This window comes from Carcharhinus amblyrhynchos, chromosome 9 (assembly GCF_965287045.1).
Source record: "Carcharhinus amblyrhynchos chromosome 9, sCarAmb.v2.hapA, whole genome shotgun sequence".
Taxonomy (NCBI): Eukaryota; Metazoa; Chordata; class Chondrichthyes; order Carcharhiniformes; family Carcharhinidae; genus Carcharhinus; species Carcharhinus amblyrhynchos.
In genome coordinates this window covers 41312468-41331132 of record NC_137332.1, presented here as the reverse complement: position 1 = coordinate 41331132, position 18665 = coordinate 41312468, and positions in this window count along the sequence as shown.

The following is an 18665-nucleotide window of genomic DNA, read 5'->3' as shown; positions in this document are numbered from 1 at the left end:
CCTTACCTGGTCTGGCCTACATATGACTCCGAGCATGCAGCAATGATTGATTTTTAACTGCCCACTGATATGGCCTTGCAAGTCACTCAGGTCAAGGGCAATTAGGGATGGGCAACAAATCCTGGCCTTGCCACATTCCTCAAAGAGTAGAAAAAGTTGAAACATTAACATAAGCAGGCAACAAGAACCTTTTGTGACTGTCCACATTACAGAGAGACAAGCATGTACCCTCATGCGAGCCAAATGGAACTTGTATTGCGCCTCCCATGACTCAGCACGTTGCTTTACAAGCAACGGAATACTGTTTTTATGAGGTGTAACCACTGTTGTAACGTAGGAAATTTGGCAGTCAAATTGCTCACAGCAAAGCCTCACAAACAGAAATGCAATAATGATCTGATAATCTGTTTTAGTGATGATGGTCGAGAGATAAATTTAAAGTATCTAACCATGGCTAAAGGTTCATGCAGCGACACAATGAGGAGTAAAATTCATTCCAAGCAATGACAGGGGAACCTGAATGGCACGGGTCACCCCAGGGATCAGTCATAGCTCAATAAATTCAACTGAACTATTTTAAGGTGATATTAATATTTTTGCAGTACAAAGTATTAAAAATATGTCATTATATTGCTTAGTTCATAGAATCGTTACAGTACAGAAGGAGGCCATTCAGCCCATCAATCCTGCACTGACAACAATTCCACCCAGGTCCTATCCCCTTTACCTCACACATTAACCCTGCTAATCATCCACACTCTTCCAAAACCCAACTTTAACAGAAATGTGCAGTGCAGCTTCCATCGGGGAACTCCATTGGAGTGGAGAAGAGTCAGGCGAGGACAGGGCATGCACCCATTCTACAGCACCCGTTACAACATGGTAAGTTTAAAGGACCAGTTTGAATGTCCAGGAATGGATGAGTGAATGGGTAAGTGGGTGAGGTGGGTACATAGGTAGGGATTAAGTGGGTGGTGTAGGTAAGTGAATAATTGGGTAGGGAAGTCAGGGTTTGAGATGGGTAAATGGCTAGAGAGGCTGGGTATGTAAGTGGGTAAGTAGATATATGGGTCGGTGAGTTTGGTGGGTAGATGGGTAAAGGTGAGTGAGGTGAGTAAGTGGGTTAATGGCTAAGATAGTTAAGTGGGTAGGGAGGTAGGTGAGAGGTGGTTAAGTAGGTTAGTGGGTAAGTGAGTTAAGTGGATAGGCGAGTGAGGTAGGTAAATGGGTCAATGAGTAAGGTAAATAGACACATGAAGTGGCGAAATGGGTAAGTGAATAGGTTGTTAGGACATAGCTGAGTAAGTGAATAGGTGACTGATTGGGTAGTTGGGCTGTAAGGGTAGTCAGGTCAGATCCAGTCAGCATTCATTGGATGAAGGCAAAATACTGCAGATACTGGAGCCTGAAACAGAAAATGCTGAAAAATCTCAGCAGGTTTGACAACATCTGTGGAGAAAAAATAGAGCCAACATTTTGAGTCTGGATGACTCCCATCCTGACTCAAAACTTTGGCCCTATTCTCTGGCCATGGGTGTTATTTGGGTTGGGTCAGGAGGGTAGATGGGTTGGGTCTTGTCAGGAAGGTAGTCAGGTGGTTGAGGGGGTAGTCAGGTTGGTTTGGGTCAGGAGGGTAGTCAGGTCGAGCGGTAGCCTGATTGCGTTAGGTCAGTGAGATTAGTCCGAGGGTCAAGGTGTCAGGAAGGTGATTGGGGGGTGGTGGGGAATGGGGTGGTCATTTGTGTTGTTATCCCAATGGTAGACTAGATTTTAATGATGTGTCAAAAATTTCCTAGTATCTTCCCAAGTGAGTCCCAAAGAATTGTAATGGTCTCTCATCCCAACTTCAGAGTCAGTGACGACAAGGAGGAGGGTCCCAGGGAGCAGGGGAATTGTTCCCCAAAATTTCAACTTCCTGGGCAATTCTGGAGGTTCTGAGACTGGAAGATTTGGCCTGTTAACATCTTAATTAAAACAGCAGAAAGCTATCTGTGTTCATTTGTTCAGATGCTAATATGACATAACACAAGTGGTCAACTTCTGGTGGTCACAAAATTTGCCTCCCTAGTTCCCATATTTTCAGTGCTCCGGGCTGATTTGCATCTAAAATGATGCCCTATATACACACACACACACACACACACACACACACACACACACACACACACACACACACGTCTGCTGTGGGGTGCATCTGATGCCATTTTGTAGAAGTTAGTTAAGGCAGCACAAGGAACGTGCACTGGAACTATGCCAAATGGATAGATCATGGTATTAGTCAGGGTACAACATTAATTTAATTCTAGTGATGTCATTTTTAACCTCAACGCTAGAGCTAATCACTTTGCTTAACCTCACACATCTGAACATGCGCTCAGAAGCAAAAAAGACCTACACCACCCAACCACACAGTGCTATTTAAAAAGATTAACTACTTTCAGCCTTAGTTGCTTACTGAGTTCTACTGGCTGCAGCTGTGTTAGTAAACTGTATGGGAACTAAAACTGGTGCACTAAAACTGGTGAAGTCCAAGGGAAATGTACTATTTGGGAGATACCTTTGTGCTGAATTTAACAGTTCTGCCCAGACCATTTACTCACCATTATGGCATTGTGGTTTCTATTCTTGACCTGCAGCACTGCAGGGAGAACAAGTAGAGGCAACACAGATGAAGACATGTTGCCCAAAGAAGGAGGAGAGGAAGGGCTTGATGGACTCTCAGTGGGAGATAATATTCACTCAGGGGCTTCCAGGAACAACTCTCCAAATCCAAACTCAGTGTGCAGCAGTGAGTTAAACACTTCCATTGCTACTGAAATATGGCACCCATTTTAGGTAGTTTGCAGTCTCAGAACAGGATGAGGATGGGGAGATAATTGTAGCCATGAACATTTTCACAAAGCACCTCTGAGATGACATTTCTGGTATAGGGAGGCTGACTGATGTACTGTTTGCAGAGAGGAGTTTGTCATGTGGTTACACTAAAATAGTAGGCTTTCCAAAGGTGTGAGGTGCAAATTGACTTAATGGGTGCATCTACACACACACACACACACACACACACGTAAATAAATTAAAAATTCTTCACCTCATCATTTCAAAACAAAAGGAAAATACTGCGGATATTGGAAATCCAAAGTAAAAACAGAAAATGCTGGAAATGCTCATCAGATAAGGTAGCAAGAATAGAGATAGAAATAGAATATTTCTCCCTACAGCTGTTGCCTGCCCAGCTCACTATTTCCAGCATCTTCCGGTTTTATCTCAATGTAATCAGACTGAGGAATTATAGAATCATAGAATGGTTACAGGAGGCCATTTGGCCCATCATGATTATGTTGGCTTTCTGAAGGAGCAATTCACCTTGCACCACTCTGCTACCTTTTCTCTTTAACCCTGCACAATCTTCCTCTTCCAATTACAACAAAATTGCTTCTTGAGTGCCTCGGTTGAATCTTCCTCCACCGGACTCTTAGACAGCATTCCAGATCTGAACCACTTTCTGTGTGAAAAGGCTTCTCCTCAAGTGGCCATTGCCGGCTACCTTAAATCTGTGTCCTCTGGCTTGTGATCCTTCCACCAATGGGAACAATTCTTCCCTATCTCCCTTGTCCAGTCCCCTCATGATTTTGAATACCTGCATCAGATCTCCTCAAAAACTTCTCTTATCCAAGGAAGACTTCTTCAATTTCTTAATGTAACTGGAACTCCTCAATCTTGGAACCATTCGTACGTTTCTTTTCTGCACACTCTTTAATGTCTTGACATCTTTCCTAAAGTGAGGGGCCCACAAATGGATGCAAATTTCAACTATGGTCAAAGCGACATTTTGTACAATTTAAATCATTTCTTGCTTCTGTGTTTTGCCCCTATTAATAGATCCTATGATTCTGTACGCTGTATTAGCCACACTCTCAATGTGTCCTGCCATCTTCAATGATTTATGTACAGATACACCCAGATCCCTCTGCTCCTGCACTCCCTTAGAAATGCACGCTTTATTTTATATTGAGTCTCTATCATTTTTCTACCAAAATAAATCACTTCACACTTCTCTGCATTTCATCTGCCATTTGTCCAACTATTCCATTAACATGCCTTATGTCCTTTTGAAATTTTACATTATTTGTGTTAACCATTTTAAAATAAATAGGTTAGAGTCTCCACTAAAATATCTGTAATTTGATCATCAAGATCTCAAATTTGTGAACAATATTCATTATTAGGAATTGATTGTACCTCCTTAATGGCATCACTGGTAAAACCTTGAGACAAGGCCACTGTGAGAACAGTCAAATATCCACAAGTAGATGACTATAAAAACAACAGTTACGGAGCGTTATCAAAATCAATAGTAATTAACAAGCATCAACTATTAAAGTTACAGTGAGCAATGACATTCAAAATAAGGCAGAGCCAGATTTGGGTTGGTGCACAGTCTCTATTACCTTATTACCTTAGATTTCTCATCTACATGCAGCCATCCCTTAGATGAAGGGACCAAATTTATGGTTGCAAAATGTAGCAATGACACCAAGACAGGTAGGAAAGTGAGTTGTCAAGAAGAGGCAAACAGTCCACAAAAAGATACAAAATGGTTAAGTATGCGACGGGGGAGGGGGGGGGGGGGGGGGGCGAGGTGTGGAATGCCACATAAAGTATAATGTGAAAAAATGATAAATTGTACAATTTGTTCAGAAAAGTAGAAAACCAGTCTAGTATTTAAATTGAGAGAGATTGCAAGCTGTGGTACAGAATTTTGGATGAATCGCAAAAATCATAGAACACAATCATAGAATCCCTAAAAATGACTATGCAGGTATAGCAAGTAATTAGGAAAGCAAATGGAATGTTAATTTTTTTTTTCAATCCAGAAGTAGGAATGTTTTACTGTAGCTGTACAGGGCCCTGGTGAGATCACATCTGGAGTGCTGTGCACAGTTTTGGTCTGCTTGTTTGAAAAATGATATAATTGCATTAGAAGCTGTTTTGTTTGCCCCATTCCTCAGATGAAGAGCTTATTTTATGAGGCAAGATTATAGATTACAGGTTGGGCTTAGCCCATCACAGTTTAGGAGGTGATCTTATTGAAATACATAATATCCTACAGGGGTTTGACAGGGTGGATGCTGAGAGGATGTTTCCCTTATGGGATAGTCTTTTAAAATAACCTTTTAAGATAGAGATGAGGATTTATTTTTTCCTCTCATAGGGTCGTTTGTCTCTGGAATTCTCTTCCACGGAAAGCAGTGGAAACTGGGGCATTAAATTTATTCGCAGCTGAGTTAGATAGATTTTTGACTGATGAGGAAGTCAAAGGTCACTGGGGATACAGAAAGGTGGAGTTGGGACCATAACCACATCAGCCATGATCTTAGTGAATGCCAGAGCAAGTTCAAGGGGAGGAACAGCCTATTCCTGCTCACAAGCTCTGTGTTCCTATGTTCCTTGATTACCCTGAAAAGTGTGAGGAGATGCACTTTGGAATTTTAATTTGACAAGGAAATATTCTATGAAAGTTCTGACACTGGGAAGTTCCAAAGAACAAAGAGATCTTGGCATGTTTGTCTATAGATCTCTGAAGGCGGAAAGGTAGGTTAATAGGGTAGTGAAAAAGGCATATGGTACACTCACCTTTACCAATCGGGGTATAGATTACAAAAGCAGAGAGATCGTGAGGAGTTATTTGGAACTTTGATAAGGCCACTGCTGGAGTATTGTGTACATTTCTGGTCACCACATTACAGGAAGAACGTGAATGCACTGGAAGGGATGCAGAGGAGATTTATCAGGATGCAGCCTGGGATGGATCATTTAAGTTATGAAGAGAGGTTGGATACACTTGGGTTGTTTTAGTTGGAGCAGAGAAGACTGAGGGGCGACTTGATCGAGATATTCAAGGTTATGAGGGGCATGGACAGGATGGATAGGAAGCAGCTGTTCCCCTTAGTTGAAGGGTCAGTTACGAGGGGACACAAGTTAAAAATGAGGGGTGGGAGGTTTAGGGGGGATTTGAGGAAAACCTTTTTTTACTCAGAGGATAGTGACGGTGTGGAATGCAATGCCTGAGAGGGTGGTGGGGGGAGAATGCCTCACATCCTTTAAAAAGTACCTGAATGAGTATTTGGCATGTCATAACTTTCAAGGTTATGGGCCAAGTGCTGGCAAGTGGGATTAGGTGAGAGGTCAGGGCATTTCATGCGTTGACGGACCAAAGCGCCTCTTCCACATTATAGTATTCTGTGATTCTGTGACATTGCTGAGGCCTATGTCAGGTTGTGGATATATATTAACACAACATCCAGCTCTTCCTCAACTCTCTTGCCTCATCTACTGTCTTTGTGTTGTCAGACTACTTATCCAGTATCCAATCCTGCCACAATTAGCCACAATTGCCCCTAATTACATATTGGAAGACCAAAGCCATTCAATGGGATTTTATGGCCTCACTCATCCCATAAAATCCCACCCAAGTCAACGGACTTTTCCATGTTCTGTCCCTTACCCGCTCTGATTCCCATGGCGGCCGGGGTGGTAAAATTCCAACCATTGTCTTCAATCTCCTACACAAACTCTGTTCCCTTGTTAGTGACTCAAGTGTCAGCCCCGACCACTGATTCAGCCTGAAGCAAACATATGCAACAGTCTTAAGTTACTCTGAACTGAGATTCTGAACCCATATCTTCTCCATCACAAAGATCACCTACATCTACCACTGTACAATTGCCCATATCTGCCCTGCCTCAGATCATTCCACTGCTATAACCTTCATCTATACTGTTGTTACCTGCAAACTCAGCAATTGATCTTTAATATTTCACATTCCATAAAGTAGAACTCATCCAAAATTCCATTGTCTGTATCCTAATTCACACCAAGATTAAATCCAACTAACCCCGCACCCCCCACACCGCCCGCCCCCCGCCCCCCCACCCTGCCCCCGTCCTGTGCTCGCTGACCTATATTATTTTCCGGTCCTTGGAAGTTGTTATTATTCTCCTTCTTCAACAGTGAGTCAGATGATGTTCTCTCTCTCATTCCATGAATTCCCGAAGTTGTGACACCACCATCACATATTACCTTGAGATTAAAACATTTAGGTGGTATTACTAGATGATATTATCAATAAATCCCACACATTCTATACTATCCGTGAGATTGTTTATAAGTTTGAAATTATTGCCTACCTATCATTTCAACGTAACATGCGCTTAAATGTGAGCATATTATACAATTCATTTAGAAAAACATACTTTGATGTAATGCTCTCAGGCATTGTATTTTTGAGCCATTATTCAACCTAATCACCGACTGAGCTAACTGCATTCTTTGCAGCCTCCAGAGATGAACATATATTTCTGGCAGCTGTTTTTACTGGAAATTCAGGTTTCAGAACTATTTGGTTGGATGCTGGGAGCATGTTCAATCAAACATCGGGCAAGCGATGTTACTGGCAGTTTGGAACTCTTCCCTCTTTGACTGCCAACAGAAACTTGTGGCGATCTCACATGTAACATTCGCTTTCCTTGAGTTCCATCAGAGCCATTATAATTACTTTGATCCTGAAATGTTTAAAGAGGATAATGCTCAAATGCTGCTCCCCAGAACAACTACTAAATGACATCCTGATGCTTTAGTGGGCAGATGCAATGAGATATTGAGCCAGAGGACAGAGCTGCACCCACTTTGCTTCTGTAATTTAACTCAAAGTGTGGCAGAGACCCCAGGTATATGTGCAAGCAAGGTTCCACTGCAAATGTATAGTGGCAGAGTGGGAGCAGCTCCAAGGACAGATTAAATGCCAGAAAGACTCCAGCTTTGATTTGCTCACTCAGCTGTTGGAAACATGGAAAGTAGTTTTGAGTCACAATTTAACTCAATACCCTCTGGCCAGGGAGGAGGACAAGAACAGCCAGTATTCATAATGTGATCCTGTGATTCCAGCTGCAACTTGTGGGTGTTATTTAATGATGGTGCCGGGGGTCTCACCGGTCAGCTAGAAAGAGAGCCTTGTGCCTCTCTCAGGGAAGGTCAGCCACATTAAGTGCCACTCAGGCACTTTAACTGGAAAGTAGCGGGATGCCCCTGATTCAAAGACACCAGGGATTTAAATCTCGCCTGCTGAAAGCTACTGGCCCGAGGCCAGCAACTCTATTGAATGGGAATGCCATTGGGAAAGGGATAGTTGCTGGTCTAACACTCAAGGCCAAGTATTGGTGCTGGATCCTGGGCCACATATGAGTGATTTGGCAAGGTGGTGTGGTGGGGAGGTGGGAACAGGGGCCAGAAGCAAGAACAAGTAGTGGCTGTCAGTGGGACTTCCCTCAGAGTGTCACTCTATGATCTGACACTGCATTCCTTTCAAAGAGTAACCTCTCTTGGCAATCCCCAAGCAGCCCCGCATGGGTTTGTTTGTTGTGCTCCCTGTATGGTGAGCCCCCCACCCACCAATGGATCAATAGTGATAGCAAGATGAGGCCCTCACGTGGGTATTTATTACCCTTTAAGAGCCTTAATTGATGGCAGGATGAGAAGGCCACCCATGGTGATGGAGGCAGGAAGGAGATGGGGCCGTGCAGCAAACTTGCCATAGGGGAGAGCATTAAATTCTGCCCTCTTGTGCGTTGATATGGAGTGGTAATTCAGCTGTGATGCCTTCCATCATCAAATAGCCTGTTTAACTCATTTTCCCAGATTCACACGGGAAGAACAGTGACTTGACTCAGGATCTGGCAATGCCTTCAAGCAAGGACACAAGAAAAGGTGAGAAAATCCGCAAGGAAAAATAGATCTGTCATGAAGTTTTGGGCTTCACTCCCAAACACTACTGGTAGATGTGAGTCCGTTTCTTTCAGTTCTCAGCTATACCACCTGCTGGACTGTCAAACAGAATATGAAGAACTCGGCCAGTGGGACCATACAACTGAACCAAGTTAATCACCATTCATGTAGGTCAATCACAGGCTGCCATTTAACATTGCCTTGAATGTTCCCAACTTTCATAGTTTGAGGTTAGATGATTGGTAATAAATCCTACAGGAGTGAAGGTTTAAAAGTGATTTAAAAGTAAAAATAATGAATATAAAGGCAGCTGACTTTAATGTAACAAAATAATGTCAAAAGTTGACACCTCTGACTTATTTCAGTTAATGTATGTCAAAGATTCCAGCACCTACACTGTCACTGTTCCCAGGTTTGTGTTACAAAGTTACTTCTGTTTCAACATCCTTGTAACAGATGTTCCTGCAGTATTTTTTTTACACTGAATGTGAGGATTCTCAGAAAGAAAATCTATCTCCTATCAGACATCAAATGCTTCCACTATCACCTGGGGGAGAGGGAAGGCTGGAGGTGATTACAGTCTATTCTTGGAATAGTAATGACATTGTCCTGCTTGCCACATTGTTCTTTCTAGCTAATTTGCTGTGATGACGTTAATTAGTATTTTACCAAAGACTTTGGTGGGACGTTTCCTGCACATAGAAGTATCTCCAGATTTTGAGCAGCCACTCTGTAGTCCTGGTGAGCATATAGTTTTTCTCTTGTTCTTCAACACTGGCAGCAGGAACCTATTTTATATTGCTGGGTTCACAGCAATGTAAACCTGCCACCAGATTTTGACCTCTTTAAAACTCTTCAGTTTACGGCTGCAATAAATATCAGGGATTGCAGTATATAAGCCGACCCAGTGTACAAAATGACCCCACTATTTTGGCGCCAAAATGCAAGTTTAGGCCTATAGAGCAGCCTCAATTTTGCAGCTCAGAAATACATGTTTAGGATTAAACTCACCTCCTAAGCAGCCCAGGGGATGAAGCAGGCGACACAGGCTGCACTGTTTAAAAGGTTTGCAGAAGTTTAATTCGCGACCATGCTGAGCAGACGGCGCATGGCAACCAATGAGCAAAGATAGTCCTCCAGCAAAAAGCATAAAGTATGAAGCTGGTTTCAAGCTAAAAGTTGTAACATTTGCTCATCAAATATCTGTGCCAAAGCAAGAGAATTTGGTGTTAGTGAAAAATTGGTATGAAAATGGAAGAAGAAGGAGTCTACCCTGAGGAAGATGCCCTAAACTAAATGCACCATGAGAACAGGGACCAGATCTTGAGAAGTATGTATCAGGACTAGTCCTCAAAAATTGTCAGAATGATTGTATTGTCACCGGAAATGCATTGCATATTTATGCATTGGACCAAATCAAACCGAGTCCAACAAATAATTCACAGAAACAGCCTGTTGATGTAGCTGCTTTGTGGAACAAGAATGTCTAATGTTGCAGCAGAATTTTAATATGCCCAGCCCGTGCCAAGAGATCAGCAGGAGACCCAATGCTCCAATTCAAGGATGCCGTTAAATGAGGTGTGAACAACAACAACAATCACAAGAAATGGGAAACTCCAGCCAACGACCAATGCAAATGGTGACACTGGCTGTAAGCAGGAGTTTGTCATCACCATGACGTGTGAGCCCCGATTTAATGGCTGTGCTATCCACAGACACACATCATATAATAGCCGTTAAATTTCACGAGGGATTTATGCCAGTGAGATTTCCAAGAAGAATCTCCCCACTCTGACAATACAATCAGATTCACGCCTAGGAAGGATGAGAACTTGATTACCATATATTGTAATATATTTATGTATCATTACTGGGTTTAATGGCACCACTTCCATCTTCAATGTATTGTCCTACACAGTGGCTTGATGTCACATTGGCATGAATCACTCCTGGTTTCATAGACAAAAACCATTTGTGATGACCACATCGTGGGTGCACAGATATGTATAGCTCCTGAGTGGTGAGGGACATGCCTGAGCATCCTGGCACTGCCCTCTAGGTGTGCCAACCTGGCATTAGGCGTGGTTCTCCTTATGTGTGGTGGTGCTGGGAACCCCAATTCCTGTGAGGGGGGGATGCCTAGGGGATTGGGGAGTGCTCCGATGGCTGGAGGGGGGAGGGTGCCCCAATTCTTGCGTGGTAGTGGTGGATGTGACATGATGCATGTGTTGTCTGTGGGGGGATGGAGAGGTGCTGCTTGTGGGGGAAGGTACTTCATGCCTGTGGGGGTTGAGGGTAAGATTATCAGCACAGATTTAAGCTCCTTTTAAAGATGGGCCTGATGTCTATGGGACTGTCATTGCCATCTGCATCGGGCCCCAAACTTCCAGGGTGACAGTGCAAACCACACCCCCAGGATTTTTGTGTACCTCATGACAGAAAATCTGAAGTGACAACTGGGCTATGCATCTGAACAGATACAGGCCAGTTTTCAGCCTGAACTTGACATTCAGATAAATTTTGGGAAAATTCCAGCCATGGTTTCAGAAGATCCGAAGCAGCTGCCAGCCCCACAAACAAGGTGCCAACAGAAATCATCGCACACCACTGGCAAGGGCCAACTTCATGTGTAGTGCTTGAGGCAGACTTGGCCTATTGTTCTTTTGGGAACACATTTACCATTTGCTTGTCAGGACTGGCTCCCGAATCACCATGCACCCATAAAGAAAGGCAGATGTTGGCAAGTCAGTACGTGATTGCCTGGGAGTTGCCCAGAATGAGGCAGATGGTGACTGACCAATATGATGCAATGATACTTGTCACCACCAGAGGCAGCCCATCGAGCCTGGCCCTCACATGAATTGAGCTGGGATTATACCACATAAAATGCAACCTCCCATATTGATTCCCTCACTGGCAGGTATAAAACTAAAGAGTCCTCCCTATTTGTTTAGACAGGATTGGAAGATACAGACTTGTGCATCATCTGCATCTCCCTCTTGGCCTTATGGACTGGATCCAGAAGAAGGGCAGGAACTCCTACATCTCAAGGCCACTCAGTTGCAGGAGTTGCCGGATGAGGCTTGTTTGAAGGGTTGTGTGTCAGTGTTGGCCTCACCAACAATGTCCGCATCCCACGAATGAAAATAAATCCATTACTCCTGGCTATCTTACTAAGAAGAGGGAGCCAAGTTTGTCCTCTGCATCACCAAAATCCCTGTAATGCCTCCTCATAGCCACACAGAGCAACTAGCACCTTCTGGCCCTAGGCTGAGCTCCAAGGAAATTTGGAGAAAAATTGAGTCCCAGAGGTGTGGTATGCTGGTTCACCAGTGTGGAGACACACCCTGACATCACATAGCACCTAAATGTCTTGTGGGTCAGTTTAGGAGAGTCAAAAGCACTGGAGAAATCCAATAAATGCTGGTGATCCTTTTATAGAAGCAAGGAGAAACATGACACATTGGTTTAATTTTAATTACCAGTGTTATTGCTTTCTTTCACATTTTAAATTTGTGACCACTTACACCAAAACCAGTGATTCACGTTTCATACTCAATATGTAAATCAATTAGATTATTTGGAAGGATTTCTTGAGGGTTCAAACATTAAATTATGCAAAACGATCTACGCTATATGCCTGCGCTCCCAACATTGAGAGCAGCAGGGATACACAATTCCAGTACAGTCCTGTTCAGTGAGAACTATTACTTTCCGAACTTGCGAACTGGGATAAAGATTCCATTGTAGCCTTGGCAAGCCTTGTACTTCAATGAAATCTTTAACTCTGTTCAGTCATTCGCAACTTGCTGGCACAATGGAGAAACTAGAAAATATCGACATGCTATTTCTGACCAGGTTGGAATGCACTACAGCTACACCAATTACATTTTAAGGAAATGTCCATATACCCATTATTTTTGCAATTTTCATTCTTGGGTTTGTTGCTTCCATTTACAGGATTCTCTGCAAAATCAGCCCCCCTTGACCTGCAATGTGCAGCCTCTCCTCCAAAGCTGCTTTGATGTTCTCTGAAATCACCCTTCTGCATCAGAAATGGTTTTGCTCCACAAACAAAATTAGACAAGAGTCACGAGTGAAAAGGCTGCCTTAACTTCAAAAAGGAATTAACAGGAAACAATCCCCACCCTTCTTAATAATTGTCCGGTAGCTGTTGTTTTAATCCCATGTAGATGCCAGGTTATTGGCAGGCAATCAAACTCCACATATTGTGAGCCCTATTGACTTTATGGGGTGGCAGTGGGGTGGGGGGGGGCGGGAGGCGGGGGGGGGGGTGGGGGCAGTGGGGGGAGCGTGGGGGATGGGGGGGAATGGGGTGGGGTGGTGCGTGGTTGAGGGGTGGTTGATGAAGTCTATATTTTGTGTTGGGGTGATGATCCCTTGAAGAGCTAGGTTTTTGGTAAGCACCTGGTTTCTAGCAAGTGATCACATGACCAGGTTATCTGGGAGATAAATAATAGAGAAAAATGCAAGTTAATTATAGGGATATGATTTTACATTCAAGCAATTTAGGATTAGACTTGAGAACAAGTTGGCTGCGGAAGAGAAAGCATTTCCCTCAAATAGAGTCCAGTTGAAAGTTTATGTGTTGGCTTAAAGAGTTTAAAATCTTTTTAACCAAAGGAACCATAACAGTGAGTTGAACCTCTGGGATAGCTGTACTTAAAGAGAGGTTTTAGATGCAAAAATCCAGTGAAAAATGATATTAAAACCAGGAGAGTTCTGACCTGAAAATGCTGGAGATACTCAGCAGGTCTGAAAGCATCTGTAGAGAGAGAATAGAGCCAACGTTTTGAGTCTGGGTGACCTTTTGTCAGCTCTGAGTCAGAATGTGGGGTGAGACAGGCATGGAAGAAATTTTGCATAAGTAATTGGATAAGGGGTTATGGCCCATTACGTTGGCAACCAAATACTCCAGATTACTTGATGTCTCCAAAGGATAGACAAATGGAAAAGGAGACAAAGTAGTTTTGATAATAAAGGATGAGCAAGTATCTTGGCTGGAAAACCATGAAGTAAAATCAATATGGGTGGCATTGAGAGAGTTCAGTAAACATTGGTGCAAGGATTTTACTGCCCTCCTTCCCCCCTCCAACTCTATCTGTCTTGTTGAATAGAGCATTAATCAGGAAATTAGAGGATCTTGATACAAAAGCAATGCAATAATCATGGAGAACTTCAATCTTCATACGGACTGTATAAATTAGAGTTTAGAGGAAGAGTTTGGAGTTTTCTCAAATGATATGTTGTGTAACCAAGCAAGGGTTAGGGTATTTTGAAACTTGTTTTGTTAATTTGTAATCTCATAGAAAGTGATCCTCTGAGAAAGAGTGATCATAATATGTAACAATTAACAACAGGCACTTTCTGTTAAGTGTTGCAAAACTAGCAGGTTATTTTACAGTTTTTAATGTTCCAAGTTTAATTTAAAAAGTTAAACTAAAGTTCAGTTAAATACTGCACACCCGCTACTACTTATCAGCGAGCGCCACTTGCATAGCAAATTCCTAGCTTTTGCACTCTGGTTTTGAAACTCTCTGGTTCAGACCACTCTGTGCCAATCATTGACAGTGAACTAAAGTGCCAAGTATTTTATCTTTCTATCTTCTATTGCAATCTTCGGCGAGACCTGACATTTTAAAGGCTAGACTCTAGTTTCTACCCAACACTAACACAATTTTCCTACTTTACATGCGATTTGCACTATAGAATCAGTGGATGTGTAAGTGAGTGGACCCCTCAAATTCTGTTCCATTCCATTCTACAAAACAATAGCGGATGAAATTCTAAATTTATTGATGCAAATCTAGTACAATTGGCTATGTGAAATTTTTGAAATCCTTGTGTCAGGAAGAAACTTGTAAAAATCAATTTAATCTTCAGAAATGAAGGAATGTTGCCAACACATGTAAACATTGCTCAGTTTATATAAAAGAAAGTTCTCGTCAACTATAAATTATTGGAACTCTTTCGCTCTATGAGAAATCTTGGAGCCTATCCAACTTTTGAAGCATTGGAACCTTTACAACATTGCAAAAATACAGACCTCCTAATTCACAGAAAAACTACAGGCTTTTTCTTTCTTTGAAAAATGGAGGTCTTCCCCATTCTCCCTTACGATAAGGTACTTTATCACTCACTCCTCAACAGACGGACTTAACTTTTCCAAGCCCTCCTTCATGGAGATGCTCACCTGAAGCTCTCCCCCACTGATACTTACACCAGCTACTGTCCAACTGAGATACTTACCCCAAACCCAGCCTCTGAGGTACTTTTCCAACCCCTGCCTACTGAGGTCTATTCATCATACCCTCCTCCACTTTCTCTAACCTTTCTCCCACTGAGATAATCGCAAAAATCCATCTTCAGTTCAGGTACTTTTCCAACCCTTCCTCAACTGATGTAGTTTTCCAACATCCTCCTCTTCCTACTCATTTCCTGCCAGCCATACCTTCTCAACCGCTTTTGCTGAGGAACTTTTCCAACTTCACCCAACTATTCTAACATCCCCATTCCATTTGCATTTGACTTTTTTCTCCTCTCCCTTACCCAAGTAACTCCTCCTTTTACAAGCCTTTTTTTTTCCATCCCCCCTCTCTTCATAGAAATTATAAAAACCCTACAGTACAGAAAGAGGCCATTCAGCCCATCGAGTCTACACCAACCACAATCCCACCCAGGCCCTACCTCCCATACTTTACCAACGAATCCCTCTAACCTACACATCTCAGGACACCAAGGGACAATTTTTAGCATGGCCAATCAACCTAACCTGCACATCTTTGGACTGTGGGAGGAAACTGGAGCACCCAGAGGAAATCCACGCAGACAGGAGGAGAATGTGCAAACTCCACACAGGCAGTGACCCGAGCCAGGAATCGAACTCAGGTCTCTGGAGCTGTGAAGCAGCAGTGCTAACCACTGTGCTACCGTGCCGCCCTCTTGCTCTTCCTCAACGAATTCTCTGCTGTTCCCCCTTCCAATTACTCCTTTAATCCTTCTCGGACTGCCTAACCCAGCTTGAGCTGAAGGTATTTGGAACTGTATTTTACGTATTCCAGTTGGACAGGTTTTTGCCAAGGGGGGCATGTAAAATAGAGCAGCTGCTCATCTCTCCACCTTGCTGCTCACCCCAAGTTCACCCTCATAACATGGTAGGTGCACAGGCCCTGAAATCAACAGCCAACCTGCTATATGTATATAATTAATTAAGGGTCAATTGAGCTTGTCAACAAGATCGTGATGAAACACTGTCCATATCATAACATGTTCTGCATGGGTAATAGGGAAAGTGGGGTAGGTCATTTTTTAAGCCTTTTAAAAGGGTTGGATGCTAGGGGAGAATATTTTCTTTGAAAGTGCCCTATGCACATCAGAGGACAGCCCATCAAGACATTGTCCTTGCTTTTATCTTACCCACTTGCTTGCCAAAACCCACCATCACATCCCCTCTCTAAAGTGGCATAACTTTCATCACTCAATACCCCAGACATAACTTGCTCCGTGATCCACTGGGCCTTCCTTCAGGTGGGCTGTACTTCTGGCACTGCCCAGCCTGCTGGAGCAGTAGTTTCTGAGGGTGGAATATCCTCCCCATGCAGTAAGGGACTTGAATCCTAATGACAGTCTATTCAGCTTACCTGCAGTGAGTTACAGCTGCAGTGCAGGTTGAGTGTTCAGCTTTACATTCCTTCTGGAGCTGAGGTGGGAAGAAGCCATTCACCACCCGCCCTTCTGTAAGATACAGCCCTTGCTCTTGATTACCTATGCACAAGGCGATGGGAGATTTACTGGCATTAGATTCTAAAATGAAGCCGCAGTTTCTTTCAGTTTTCTTTCTCCTCACCTGATAGATGAGTTGGCCAACTTCCAATATCGTGCACAAAGGGCAGAATTTAGTTGCCTCGCAGGGGGCAAGCAGGGAGAGATGGAGAGCCATAGAATCATGAGGCAAGAGTGTGGGTGGAATCCCCTTTGTGTTTCCAACTCCTCTGCTGCCATCTCTCCACCCTCCCCCAATCCCCCCAATTAAATCAGGGTGGAGAAGATTGAGAATGGTCTTTCTGTGAAAGTAAGAACCTCATCCTGCTGCCACTGCTATTTGACCAGTGTTGGGGTAGGGGGGAGTCCATACTCCACATTGGGAGACTGCCCAGTAAAAGCTGACAGCTCCCTGCAGACTCAGTGCCTGGGGGTGCACTGAAGGGTGCCTCCTGAATGGAACCCCGTGGCTCATGACTAAGTCCAACCTGCTCCTTACCTAATGTCCAATTATTTACATCCCACATCCACAAGACAAACTCTTTTTTATTCTATTCTTAGCCAGTTATTATACCAGTGCATTTGTTGGTGTGGATTCTAAGAGCAACATTGGTACTGCAAGTTTATTGAAGAACAAGCTAGAAAAGTGGTCAATTCCGGGGAAGTTCTATGCACAGGATATATATTTTTATTCTTATTCATTTTCCAAAATATTTCCAAATTAATTGCTGATGTTTTAGCACCAATTGATTTTGATGAGTATTACAAGCAATTAATTGTGTTCAATTGTCACGTATATGGCAAATACTTAGTGAAAGGAAAGAGCTCCTCATTAGGTTTCATGTGAAAGCAATCTTTAATGTTATACAAATAATTTGAGAGAAACCTTTAGCCACATTTATAAATCCCCGTGGCAGCTGTATTTAAAACCCAAGCAAAGAAATTGAGAATAAGCTTAATATTTGAAAAATAATGCTAGATTCAGTTGAATAGAACATTCTGAAATCGGACTGAACAGCTGGTCTAACTCTCTGAGTGATTCAGTGGGAAATAATTTTCCACGGTGTTTTCAAAATAATAATTTGAGTTTTGACAGTTTACGCATAAGCTGAGCAAAAGTTTTGGAACCTGCCATAGATTTACTCAAATTGGAACAATTTAAAGGCTAACCAGTTAACTTCTTTGCTCCAACCCTTCCAGTTGTGCCAATATAACACTCCATACACACTGAGGACAAGTTACAGCCAACAGCGTGAAGTAATAAAGATCTCCTGAAGTCAGGCCGATTGAATGCAATGCTAATGAAATGTGGATGCTTATATTATCCCAGATTGACCTGTTCTAAATATAGCCCTCTTTGAAGTTTATTTTGTGTGTAAGTTATCCCTTACCTTTGGGTTTGACTGGTCTACATGCTTCTGCTGCAGAAAAAACGTGTTTGGCACTCTCAAACTGGAACATTTACTTTCCTAGTAATGCCCAGCAAGAGGCGAAGAGGCATGACTCACTCCTTGGATCTTCCCTCACTCTTCTGTAGAACTAACTTAACCTCTTCTTGGCATCTTTCCTTCTGGTGACATCTCAGGAACTTCCAACACAGCTTTACACCAGAGTGCAGCTTTGCAATTGGTATGCAACTCAAGTAGAGTGAAATCCCCCTCCTGAAGATAGTCTCATACTAACTGAGACTGCTTCATGTAAAGGAAACTGTAGATTAACTGACCTGTTAGAGAATCATCTGGCTAGAGAAATCTTTAATCCTATAGAGGAGACCATGAATTGATGACAGAATTTCTCAAAGCTCATCCATCATAAATGCTAACTATTTCCAATCCAGAAATCTTTTTGTTTAGAGTGTATGCAACTCTGTGTTCACATTTGGTCTTTTGCCAGTGGGAAGCCTTTCTGAAATGGTTAGGAATATACTCAATATAAGCCCACAAAATGGATTATGTCACTTTGACTAGTGGATCACTAAATATTGTTTTTTGTTAGTCAGTCCAGCACTAATGCACTGAATGAGATCGAGCCAGAAAAGTTGTTTTCTGAAGTCCGACTACCAGAATAAATATAACATGATCATAAAAACTCTACAGTGCAGA